At 48.5% G+C, this 12,526-nt stretch overlaps 1 protein-coding gene across 1 annotated transcript in view; it reads left to right on the forward strand.

The window, feature by feature from the left end:
* Positions 1 to 11: 11 nt before the first annotated feature.
* CtBP (C-terminal binding protein) overlaps positions 12 to 12,526 on the forward strand; it is an 81,712-nt gene continuing 69,197 nt past the window's right edge. Inside the window, exon 1 of the mRNA XM_071599041.1 lies at positions 12 to 248. The gene's annotated coding sequence lies outside the window, so the exon portion shown is untranslated. The remainder of the gene's footprint in view (positions 249 to 12,526) is intronic.

The following is a 12,526-nucleotide window of genomic DNA, read 5'->3' on the forward strand; positions in this document are numbered from 1 at the left end:
TAGACACCATTTTCGTGAAGTGGGGAGAGTGATTCTTCTCTGGCGTTCGTATTTTGTCCGCGTTTGAGTGTGTTTGGATTTCGCATTATACCAATAAAGCAATCATATTATTGGAATACGAGCCGAGTGTGATTGTGGGCAGCTTTTGCACAGAGGTGTGGAATATCTGTGATATAAGTTTGAAGAGAGAAGTAGACGTTGAACTGCAAGGCAGCGTGGCCAATCTTTGTTTCTGTCAACTTCACAAGGTAAGTGCAGTAATTTTGGATCAATACTTCTTTGAGAAACTTACCGGGTAACCCATTTTCGTTTACTTCAAATAAATTAAATGTTTTTGTCAGTTATTTGCTGTTTGTTTTTAGTTAGGAGTTTATGATTTCGTTATATTGCTTCCGACGTTTCTTCTCGGGACTCCACCGAGCGGTGGTGCCGTGGATATATTATAATGCGATCCATGTTTTGCCCGCCGGCTTTCTAATGTGTGACCAACTGGCTCTTAACTCAGTTAATTTGTGTATTTCAAGCCAAATAGTAGTTGTATTCATTATGTGACCACAGTGTTGATGATAGGTTTTTGTCGTTACCGCGAATTGAAGCATATCTAAAGCGTCATGTTGTGGATATGGGTTTTTGAAAGTGTATTCTTGCGAGTGGCGCGATTTTGAAAATGTAGAATCGGGCAAAGTCTGTGGTTGAGTTATTTTAGTATTATTCTTGATTTTAAAAGATTTTTCTGTTTAGCGTTTATAGTTTCATTTACTTGCTACCCGAAGTCGCCGTATTCGCACCCTCCAAATTTGTTCTTGTAAATTTTCGCTAATTCTAAATCGAAAGTGACCGCAAATGTGTACTAATAAGTTTTTATTGAAATATACGGTTTTATTTTTACTATTAAACATTGATGTAAGAACTTTTCCATTTATGTTTTATGAATTAGCCGGTTTCATTCACTTATGTGGTTTGCATTATAAGCATGTACGTTAAACTATAGACAATTGATAAAAATGTTCGCATCTCGTTCATGTTAAATATACACACACATATTTCACGTTTTTAAGAAACAAGAACACTTCCCTATTGCATTTATGACTAGATTCATGATATAATTAGTGTGTTAACATGCTCTTGTTGGATTTGTGTGTTTTATTTTTGTTAACGCATGCTTGATTTTTGGCGAAGAATGAAGGAAATGAGCCGCCTTTGTGCTCTTGTGGATAACAATATTTCGTAATAGTGTTTGTTGTTGTTTGTAAGTGATTCATTGATAATCCCTGTAGATGGCAGTTTGTGCGGTCCATTTGCTCTTAAAATGTTTTGTACTTGACCAATTGTTTATGGGCCAACATTCCATGCTCAGTGATTTTTCTCAGGGATTGTCACATGTATCTCTTCGATCTCCTCCTTAACGATTAGGAGTGGAACGGTTTCGATTTAATACTGCTAATATCTTCGCCATTATGGTAAAGTCGCGGGTTACGCAACGAGACGTGAAAGTGCCATTTCAGTCAATCCAAGATCCCCTCCCCCCTCCCGTGAGTTATTGTTGACTCTCTCGACGCACAGGGGATGGGTGAGAAGTTGTATTCTGCTGCAATAAGAAATGTGGTAGGGTTTTTCGGCGGAGATTGGGGAGGATGGAAACTCAACTTCATGAAGCGGGGGCGGGCCATTGCCTAAGGTAGTGGTGGGTGGGGGTGGGGTGGCATGGAGGGTGCGCGTGCGTGGCATTCTATCTTTCCCTACCCGTCCCTTTCCTCCAAAGCCGCCGGTCCTCCTCCCTTTTACCCAACCTCCCCCACCCCCTTTCTGTCCTCTTTCCTCCCCCCCATGCTGCCTCTCCCCTCCCTAGCTTTATAGCCTGCGTTCCGCTGTTTGGGGCATCTCGCGAGAGTGGGAGCGTCGTCTTACCCGCCCCTCCTTTCGCTACCACCCCTTCCTTTTTTCCATCTCTCTCTACTCTCCACCAGATACCTCCTCACACCACTGCCGATTTCCGTCGCCTCATAACCTTGGGCTCGAGGGGGAAAGAGGGTTCAGAGGAGTAGTAGTGATGGGATGGGGGGACGGGGGAGAGAGAGAGTAAGGGAGGAGAGGAAGAGCCTAGCTGTATGGGGGTTTGGGAGAGGGGGATTCCGATGAGGCGCATTGGTAGGGAGGGAGGGAAAGAGAGAGAAACGGGAAGAAAGCTTGCCGCTCGCCGGTCAGCGCCCGAATGCACCAATGGCGAAGAAAACAAAGGGCTTTTCGCCCGTTGCGGTGGGAGCGAGTTTTGATGCGTTTGCCGAATCGCCAACCGGCCTCTTAAATAGGTCCACGTTAGCACTTCCACTCTCTCTCACCCCGTCTTTTTTCCCCCTTGCTCCGCGGGATGTTTTCCTTTATCGTCGCGGCCTGCAGTGCTCCGTGACTGGCGGTGGTCATTACCCGCGCGTCGAGGTGATTGCAACATTTTTATTTTTTCTGTTTTTAGCGGAACGTAGTTTGTCCGTCTGGGCTCAGGTCTACGGAGCTTATGCATCATGCCTTGGCATTTACCACGCGCCTTTTTTGCGTGTAGATCAGGAAATTAAGGCACTTGGTGACCCGATCTTCCATTATTGATGACAAGTGATTAGGAACGAAATTCACAATAAGGTCTTCGGGATTTCGCTCGCACATGAGACAAGTTGGTAAATGTATCAAGGCATGTTGAGGAATGAGTGGGTTGTCTCTTCAGTTGGACGACTGTGAAATAATGCCCAACTAATAGTGTTTCTTGTGTTTGTATCTATTTTAACCGGTGGCGTTTTTACTGGCGTGCGTACCGGCGGAAGCTTCCGAAATTCAATTGTGAGGCTTATTTTGATTTATCGCGGCGAAAGATTCTGGTGGTTTGCCGATGAGGTCACTTAGGAGGAATGTCGTGTTATATTGTTATTGGTGGGGATTTGCAGTTCTCTAGTGAGTGATTCCTAGTCTTGATAAGCGGTTGCGCGCGTACTGACATAGATTCCTTCACTTGACCTATTTTGACAGTGGCGATTGATGTTTTCATCGTCAACAGTCCAGATGATTTATTATAGGATTCAATTTCACGAATTTTTAAACGATATTTCATTCATTCACAGAATATGCATCATTATATCCTGTAATTCGACACGGACTGCCACTCCGAAAATACGCTTGCCGGCATCGCCGAAGGTCACAAATTCGAATTCTTCGCCGACATGGAATTGGTGTTGGAATAAAATGATTTTTCTGTGGCAACTGTGTGATGTAATGACCGCCGTCGTGCCTTTGTGTGTAATTATTTCCTACTAGTACTCTTTCAATTAACTAGTCCTCCATTATTCGCTCACCTTGGGATAGACTTGCAAAATTACAATTCACAAGCATTCTCCTCCGGTACAGGATTGAGCCTTAATCGTCAATATGTAGAATGTAATTCAATTGGGTATTAAATGATCTTTAATTTAATCTACATGGTTATTAGGAGGGGTTATTACGAGAATCATATCGATATTAAGTAATGTCGCTGCAGATCTTGTTTCTTTACTTTTAATTCACGTGCTTGTTTTGTTATCCTTCACCATTGGCTTAATTTATTTCTGAAAAATATAGTATTTTAGTGGTCTGATTGAGGGTCACCAGTAATCCCCTAAATGTTGCGAAATAATACTGGTAATTTAGTTTGAAGTGTGTGGTCGGCTGAGGTCATCTTCTCTCCCATTTGTGTTCTAGTATCGACTTTATTTTCATCGCGATAAGGCTTCCGTGAGTCATCATCTCGCGTTTAAACATGCTCTTAAGGCCGCACTTACTTTTCGTTTGTCGAAACACGCGGCAATACACGCACGACGCACTCATCGTTTTATTTGCGCGAGTCGCAGATGAATCGGCAGTTGTAGGAATATGAATGAGCGGTTACGCGCGCTACGTCTCCCAAATATCCGCACCAATCTTCTCATCGGCTCCAACACTTCGCTATCACTTAACTAAGCCCGCTGATGCAAATTTGTCCTCGTTTGACGATCGGGTGGAGTTGCTTTCCGCCTTTTGAAGACCCTGTCTTCGCCGACCGCGACTTCATAATCGTTCCTCCCCAGATAATCGCCGTTTGCCTTCACTGTTGAGAGGTGGAGTGTATTGCACGCCGGAGCGCCGGAATAGCTTATCTTAAACCCACCCCCCTTCGCCGCATGTGCTCTCCCCGCACGACCGGTTTTGGGTACGCATCCGACACACGTGGAGGTGTTCACGGCGTTCGCTTATCTTTCATCTCCTTCCGAAGTTGAACCCGAAATGAAAAAAGAATTTATCGATCCGGCCGCCAATATTTTTTCCTCTGCTCCCCTCATGGAAATGGCTTGCTGGGTTGGCCATCGAGACCGCAAGTGACCGACCCCATAGGCTTTTCGGATGGTGGCCTTTCCCTCAACGGTCGGCGGTCGTCCCTTAAAACCCGCGAGATTGTCAACCGAGCGGGGGAGATGGTTGAATGACTCTCCTGGGCATTAGGAGATGAGCCGCAGTGTTGCCGGCGTCGGATGGTCGCTGGCGGTTAAACCGCCCCCGTCCGCTGCCTCGGCAACCCCGCCTCAATGCCCTTTTCCCGCCTTGCTGGGTCCCGGTGACCTTGGATCATCCCACCCTCCACGCCCTTTTCCTCCCCCTCCCCATTCTCATCCTCCACCTCCTCCTCCATACTAACACATGCTGCTGAGAGTGTAGAAGGACAGGAAAGAGAGGAAGGCTGGGGAAGAGGTTGCGATGTAGAAGGGGGGAGGGAGAGGTATGAAGCCTCGAACAGGGTACGTCGGCAAACAAAGACCGAAGCATTTCGGTTCCGACCGACCCTCGCTGCCAGACCCCTTTGCCCTGCCTCTGCCCCTTTCCCACGAGAGGTGGTGGTGTGGTGCTGCCCCTCTTTCACTCCCCTCGGTATGTATTACTCGGATCCACACTTCGGAAATAAGTCCCGCGGCACGCAAATCTGTTGCTGTTGGCGGGCCTTTGGAAATCTATTACGTTTGGGTGTTTTACCCGTTTTCGCTCACCAACGCCTTGATCGCAGATCGCAGTCTCCCTTATCGTTCGTTTATTCTCCCCGTGCCTCGGGCGCCTCCCGCCACTGGATGCTGAGAATTGCCGCCATTCATTGGCGGTTTGGGAAAGGAGGAAGGGCATGGTTTCTTTTTGTGTCATCCCACAACGGTCTGTCCAAGGAGACATGGCGGAACGCCAGGAAATGGGGATCAACCACCAAAAAATCTTTTCTCCTCGCCCCTCTTGCACCCTCCTCCCCCTCCACACTCCTTTCCGCCATCTCTCGCCCCTCCCTTCCCCCCCACTTATCCGCGGGGTCCCCGTGAAGTTTACCAGGCATGTCCCCTTCCCCTCCGCGCGGTATCATCATCACTCTCCTATCGCTTCCCCTACATCTCCTTTACCTGATGTTGCGATCATAATTATAACGCACCGCGTCATAATCTTTTTTACCGTCTCCCGCGCAATCTATTACGATGCGCGCGTGGAAGATGAGTCGCGTGGTCCTTAACGGATGTCTTGAGGTGTTTATGTGGGAGGGAGGTGTTCGGTATTTTTGGAATGGTTTTTGCCTTTTAGTTGGTGTCATATCTCTGTTGCCGCAACCTATCCCATGAAAGTGTGCCATGTCGGCTGTTTTCGTCCACTCGTGCCGGCTATGAAGGGAAAATGCTGCTTAAGCGAATATCGCGTCACACGCATTTTTTTTGCTTCTCCCCCCGGAATTTGCTGACGATTCCGGATTTGGTCTTTAAACACGATGGCTCCCTTACCCAGCATTTTCCTTTCGTTTCGATTCAGCGATGATTGGGTTTGTTGGATCGTGTTAAAATGGTCTATTTCGCGTCGAGTTTTCATCCGCCATTTAGAGGTTTAACGCAGGATTTATTTCATTCTTTTTCCTTCAGTGTTAGTGTATGTCGGCTTTAAATTCGTATTCCGTTAGGGGAACGGGTTGTTACGTGTATGTACGTGATTTGTGCTATCCCACTTGGGAGCGTGTGTTTACATTAACGGGTCGCCGGTGCGTAATGGATTTTGATTTCGGTTACGACTTTAAAGGGAAGCCTATCCATCGCTATTTGCGAAGTGGAGTGGTTCATCTACTTTAGTCCCCATATTTTTGTGATGATGCCAACGAAATGTGCTTTAGCGATTGGTGTCCTGCGGGTTCCAAAACATTTCAGGTCTATCAAAAATGTATTTGATTAATAGCTCGGCTTTAAACCAAATTGCTATGCATTGACTTCTCGCTTTCGCTTCGATTTCTGTTTAGCACAATTTCCGAATTTCAGTGAAAATATTATGAGTTTCTCCTTGCGGGCGGTCGGGGCACCTTCCTCCATGTCACTTTCAAAATTCCGGATTTATAGAATCCCGTCTGCACCTAGCGATCCGTGTGTATCATTGTTAAGGTATTAATAGTCTTTGAATCCATCATGATTTTTTTTCCTCCCATCTCCCAAGCAAAGCCCGGGAGGTGGTCGAGAGGGGGGGTGGGGGTGAAGTGTAGGGGCGCGTTTGAAAGGTGAGTGGTGATGTGGAAGTAGGGGCGGGGAGGGTGGGGGGGTGCAGCAGGTAGGTTTTCTGGTCGGGTGGGCGGGGGAAGAGGCGAATGGCAGGGGAACGAAGTGGATTGCTCTCGGTGGAGATGGGGCGGAGGAGGAAGAGGGGCGAAGGGAAGGGCCTTGTCCCCTCACCTCGGCAACTCCCCCAACCCCTCCTCCGTTTCGGATTCGCCGCGTCAGCAGGCATCGAGGGAGTGGAGACGCGCAGCACGGAGAGACGAGGAAGGGGTGGGAGAGAGAGAGAGAGACAAGCCAAGCAAGCAAGCTCTGGCTGCCCAGCGTCTGAAGTGGTCCCTGCCTATTGATCCCCTCTCCTTCTCCCACCCTCCCCTCCTCCTGCCGCCCCTCCTTTCGCGCTCATTCTCTCCCCCATTCCCACCTCTCGTTCCTTCATCTCCACCTACTCCCTTCCCCCCTATCTCTCTGCGTCCACCCCGCCTCCGCTCTTTTCTCTATCCCCGCCCCACTACCTCTCACGCCCCCCACCCCTCTTCGCTGACCGCTGCTGGCTCCTCGCTCGCTTGCAGCCGGATCGATAGTCGACAAGGACTAAGACATCTCCTTGCCTCGCTCCCGTTTTCTCGTCCTCCGTGCCACCTACTGTCCTCCTCCTAACCCTCTCTCTCTCGCCCTTACCCGCTCCGCTCAACTCACGCAACCCTGTCCTCCTAACCTGCCTCTCACTCTTCATCGCCCTGCTCCTCGCCCGCCCCCGACGCTCTCCTCACCTCCCTCCCCCATCTACTCCCGGCACCTCACCTCCTCCCTATTACGTCCCCACTCCCTCCACCCTTTCGTCCCTATTTTCCCATATCCTCACTCTCACGCTTTTAAAAGCGGTACGCTCCGCGCAGCTCTCGGTCGCCCCCCCTTCCCCCCGCACCTCACTCTCTCGCCTCCGTGGTGCGTTGATCTTCAGCATTCCCCTCCCCTTTCAACGCTCATACTCGATACGCGCGCCCTTCCACCTCTCTCCCTCATTTAATTAAGTGCGCGAAAGCGTCTTTTTCCTCACTCCATCTCCCTCTCCTCCTTCACACTCTCCCCCTCCCCCCACGCTTGTCCGCCGCTGCTTTTTTTCCCAACCATTTTTTTTATCGTCCCCACCGCACCGGACTAACCTCTATCCCCAATTTTTTTATTTTACTTTCTCTCTTTCGACCGCCCACGCACGAAACCGCGCGAAAAGGGCTTCTCCCCGTCCACCCCCTCCACTGTCGCCCTCGCCTACCTCCCCCATCGCCTCCTTTCCTGACACTCCTTTCCTCCATCCCCTCCCCCTTTAAGCACTTCCAAAGCGTCCCACTCACACCAACACGCCTTCCACGCACACATGTCGCCACAATCAATACACTTCCTCTCTCCCTACACCTCTCTCGACTACTCTCTCTTGCTCCTCATTTCCCCCCCACACTTACCTCTCCCTCCCCCATCATTCGACCCTTCCCTCCCCCCTTCGTGGTCCGCCCGACCCCACACCGACGCCCGCCCCTCTGGCACCCTCCCCCCTTAGCGTCTTCCCCCCTTCCGACTTGCCTCGGCCCCATCTACCGATCCCCACCTTCCGCTCTCGCAAACTTGCCTTCACTGAGCCCTTCCCTTCCCCACCTCGCTGCGACCCTCCCACCCTCTCTCTCTCTCTCCTGCCTTCATCGGGGCTTTGTCTCCTCACTTTTGCTGCCCCTGCCTCCTCCCGTTTTCCCCCGCCCACCTCGGCCGGGGTTGCCTTCGCTTGCCTCCATATCAGTCGCCACTTCTCCCTCCCATGTCTCTCTCTTTCCCCCCGTCCATCTCCCCGCTTTGAACTCATTTCATTTCGAACCCATTTGCTCATATCCCTCCAGTGTTTGCTTACCTCTCGTAACATTTCCCCTCCCTTGCGCATCTTCGTTTTTTTTCGTCCGAATTTCACGATCCGTGAAAAAAGTTTCAAATTGAGTTAACTAGCCTCTTTCATTTCGTGGCTTTTTTCATTTTTATTCTCTCCCACTTCGACGGCATGGCGGTCATTTCGGTTGCGGTTGGGATTTCCGCCGTGGTGCGAGCGAGAGCCCTGCTTCCTTCTCTCTCTCGGGAAGTGCACGCCTCGCCGCGGGAGGGTGGCTTTGCTGCTTGCCTCTTCGGCGTTGATTCGTCTTCGGTGCCCTCTTGCGATACACGCCACCCCACGCGATCCGGGCCTTATGAACCGGTTATTTTTTTCTGCTGCCATTCATGGCAGTCGCTTTGCCCCACTCTTTTTCTTTCTCTCTATCCTCGGCACTCGGTCGCACCACGAGCATCGAATCGCTCGTAAATGCGGGGAGCGGGGTTTGGCGTCGGTGGCGGACGAGGTGATGGTCTACTCGCCTGTGCCCCCCCCCCCACAACCCTCCTCCGCCCACCATTCCGTTCTCCTCCTTTTTTTCCTCCCAGTCCGCGTGTGGTACCTTCCTCAACCAGCACGAACCGAAACCTTTTTCTCCTTTCTTCCCCTCTCCGGCCCTCACCGTCGCAGCTTTCCCCGTCTATGCGCGACCGTTACAGCGCTTCGCAGAGAGGGGAAGTGCGGGGCCGGGAGGAACTCCTCGTTGGGGAGGAGAGAGCGAGCCTCGTGTTCGAGTGTGTCTGTGTTAGTCTTGTGTGTGGAGGGGCGGTTGAAAAAAAATGGAAGGGGGAGAGCGTTTGGTATGAGGTTTGACAGGTGAGCGACCGTCGGCGCCAGAAATGCTTGCCTTAGGTGGGCGGGCGGCTTCCCTCAGCCGATTGGTGGGAATAGGATGTCGGCTAAGAGCAGCGACATGCTGGGGAGGGGCGGGGAGTGCGGGAGGGAGGGGCCGGCGCAGCCGTGAGACTGGTCTTGCGAAGGGAGGCATGAGTCAGGGTGAGGGGGGCGGGCGGCGGGGAGTGCGAAACGAAAAAAAAGCCAAGTGCCGAAGGGGGGGGAGGGTTATTCCGCGGGAAGCTCCGTCCGCCCTCCCTCCCCCCCGCAATCGGGACCCGAGATGAATTGCTTCGGGTCACAGCTCTCTCGTGATCTATTTATGAGAGGTTTATTCCGAAGTTTTGGATGCCGCGGTCTCGGGGTAGAGGCTCCCAGCTGTTGATTTTGCGGGAGAATGGAGGAAGAAACTTGGGGAGGAGAGCGTAGAAGTGTGTTAATGTTGGGGGATGGGATGAGGGCAGAGGACTTAAAAAAGAGGATGGGGAAGCTCCCGAGGCAGTTTGGTGTGTATGGTTGCGGTTTTGATAACTTTATGATAATGGATTACTTCGGTGCAAATATTCATTGCTGCCCAGCCGGATCAAGGCTTGTGGTTCTCATATGCCGGCACACTAAATACTCGACGTAATCCATCTTAAAAGTAATTTCATTGCCGTCCCCGAAATTTGGTTATGAGATTTTAGCAACATGAACAAGGAACAGGAATTAAATGTAATTTCCCTCTGAAGGACATGCGAAAAAAATTCTCAAGAGAGGAAAGTAAATCCGCTTTGTTTGAAAGGACCTACCGTGTTGTCTCGGCCATGTTTAAGGGATGTGACAAAAATGTAAGCATTGTAACAGGAACATAGAAAAAATTGTAATAATAGCAATTATGGATAGTTAAATTTCAGTTCAACAGTGGGACAATTTTCGACCAGTTAGACAGTGTCATGTTGTGTTGGGGGTGGTTCGTAACTAGGTATTGCATATCCAACCGATAACTTGGTAAGTTTTGCTATCGTTTACTTACGAGGAATTTCTTCTCTTAAAGTTCTCCAGTGTAGCGTTTAAAGTCGTATATCGTCTGAGGACGCGGGCGCATGCAGATCTCGGCGGAGAAAGTGAGCTGTTGCGCACGCGTCGGTCGGCGTTCTCAAATCCCGTCCTTAGCATGCCTTATCGGATGTGCCGTTTGACACTTCGAAGGTAAGGGCGGAAAACCTTTGCTTACCCCGTGATTAAAAAGGATTTTTTGTCCCTTTCTTAGGTAACACATTAGGATAGGTTTTTAGCATTCTGTCTGTGGGACCTTCGAAAATAATGTCATTGGGCCATAACACCCGAATTTACAGATGATTCTTTGTATTTGGGAAGTTTGACTCCTCGACGAGCCAGCTTTCATGCTGTTTCATGTTTCTGGTCACTTCATCGTTCTTTGTTAGTCCCGCTGGTCTAGATAGTTTTAGTAACTTTCAGAATCCGTTTCCTTGCCGGAAATTGGAAATTGAGACTTGCTTGCTTATAGACTTAGTGGCTTTTCAAAAACCATTTAAACCCTGAAATGTATGTTGTGTTTTATTTTTGGACTGTGTCATTAAACGGCATAATCCCCGAATAGGTATAGTCAAATTAGTAACATGTACATCTTGACATGCTTTGTTGACGAGTTGAGTAAGGTAATGAATGCTACAGGTTGTTCGATGAAGTGGTAATGAGGGTGACCATTAGGATTAGTTTTAGGGGTGATTAAAAGTCCATGAAATCTGGGACATAGTGGGCTTCTTTTATAGTGTGCCGGTTGAGAGGCATTGGGCTGCAGTACTGGTGCTGTTTGGGTATTTTTTGGGGGGTAAAAGCTCCCCATAAAATCGCTCATGACGTGAATCTCCTTTCCTCTTAAATAATGATGATAAGTGACAATATTATAAGGGATGGTTGTTGGTGGGTGGCAACATGGTTTTTAGTGTGTTTTAAATGATTCTGAATGCTGTTAAGCTCAGACGTACGACTCGGAATCCCCTTAGGTTTTTTAATCGTTAAGTTCATTTATTAGGCGAGAGTGTTATATCTGAACAGCATTACGTTTGGGCGAGAAGGTTAAGGTGGCAGGGGGAGGAGCTCGTTTTGAATTGATAAAGAATCCATTTTATGATTCATGCTTGAATCGCATTGGCTATTCACTTCCTTTTTCATTGGAATGACAATCAATCGAACTCCAATTTGCAGGGTGACGTATAGAAATTAATAATGATACAAGGTCAAGCGCGACATTCCCAGCTGGTCACTTCTTTGTGTATCTCATTGTTATCCGAGACGGGGTTCTTTGCTTACATTGTAGGGTTGCGAAGGTGCATATGCGACGAAAGAAACTTTCTGCTAGTCAGAGATTTAGATTTAGCCAACCTGCAGTGGTACGAAGTGCTTAGAGCAAGATTCCTAATAGATAGTGTCTCGCCTGGTAGATTACATCTGTATTCATCGTAAGCGTGGGCGACTCCTCGTCTAAAATGCACACGGCTAAGTGGTTTTATTTCATTTATATATACCCTGCAAGCCGCCGCCAGGGTGTGTGGTAGGGGGTAAGTGCACACCAGAATAATGTTACCCGAACATGACCCTACCCTCGATTGATGTTATTACAATCCCCCATCGTTCGTGGAAAAAATGACATCTTAAATCTATCTGTTCTGCTCTTAATCTCAAATTTTATAAGCTTGGCCTCTCTTACCATTGTACGATGGGGGTAACAAAACATTTTCAACATCACTGCTAGAGAGACATACTTCCAATTTATGCAAGAGCTTCAAATCTGTAATTTAACCCTCGCTCCATGTGTGATTCCCAGCCTAGCTGCTCTAATATTTTGTATACGCTACTAAGTTTAGCATAAAAACGGTTTACAAATCTAACTCCTCTAATATTTTGTATACGCTACTAAGTTTATCATAACAACGGTTTACAAATCTGGCTCCTCTACGCTGCACGTGATCCAATTCGTCAATCAATCCAACTTCGTGAGGATCCCATATACTTGCGGTATATTCTAAATGGGGTATAACCAGCGACAGATAACATTTCTCTTTGACCTTTTCATCATATTTACAAAGAATTCTTCTAATAAATCCTAATTTTTAAAATTCATTTAACCCGTCTGAAAGAATATACCACATCTGACGAAAAGAACGCTTCGTATATCAAAGTTTCACATGCAATAAGGATACATTAGTAATATGGCGAGCATTCTAAT

This window comes from Hetaerina americana, unplaced genomic scaffold (genome assembly GCF_022747635.1).
Source record: "Hetaerina americana unplaced genomic scaffold, ioHetAmer1.1.p SCAF_100, whole genome shotgun sequence".
NCBI classification, from domain to species: Eukaryota; Metazoa; Arthropoda; class Insecta; order Odonata; family Calopterygidae; genus Hetaerina; species Hetaerina americana.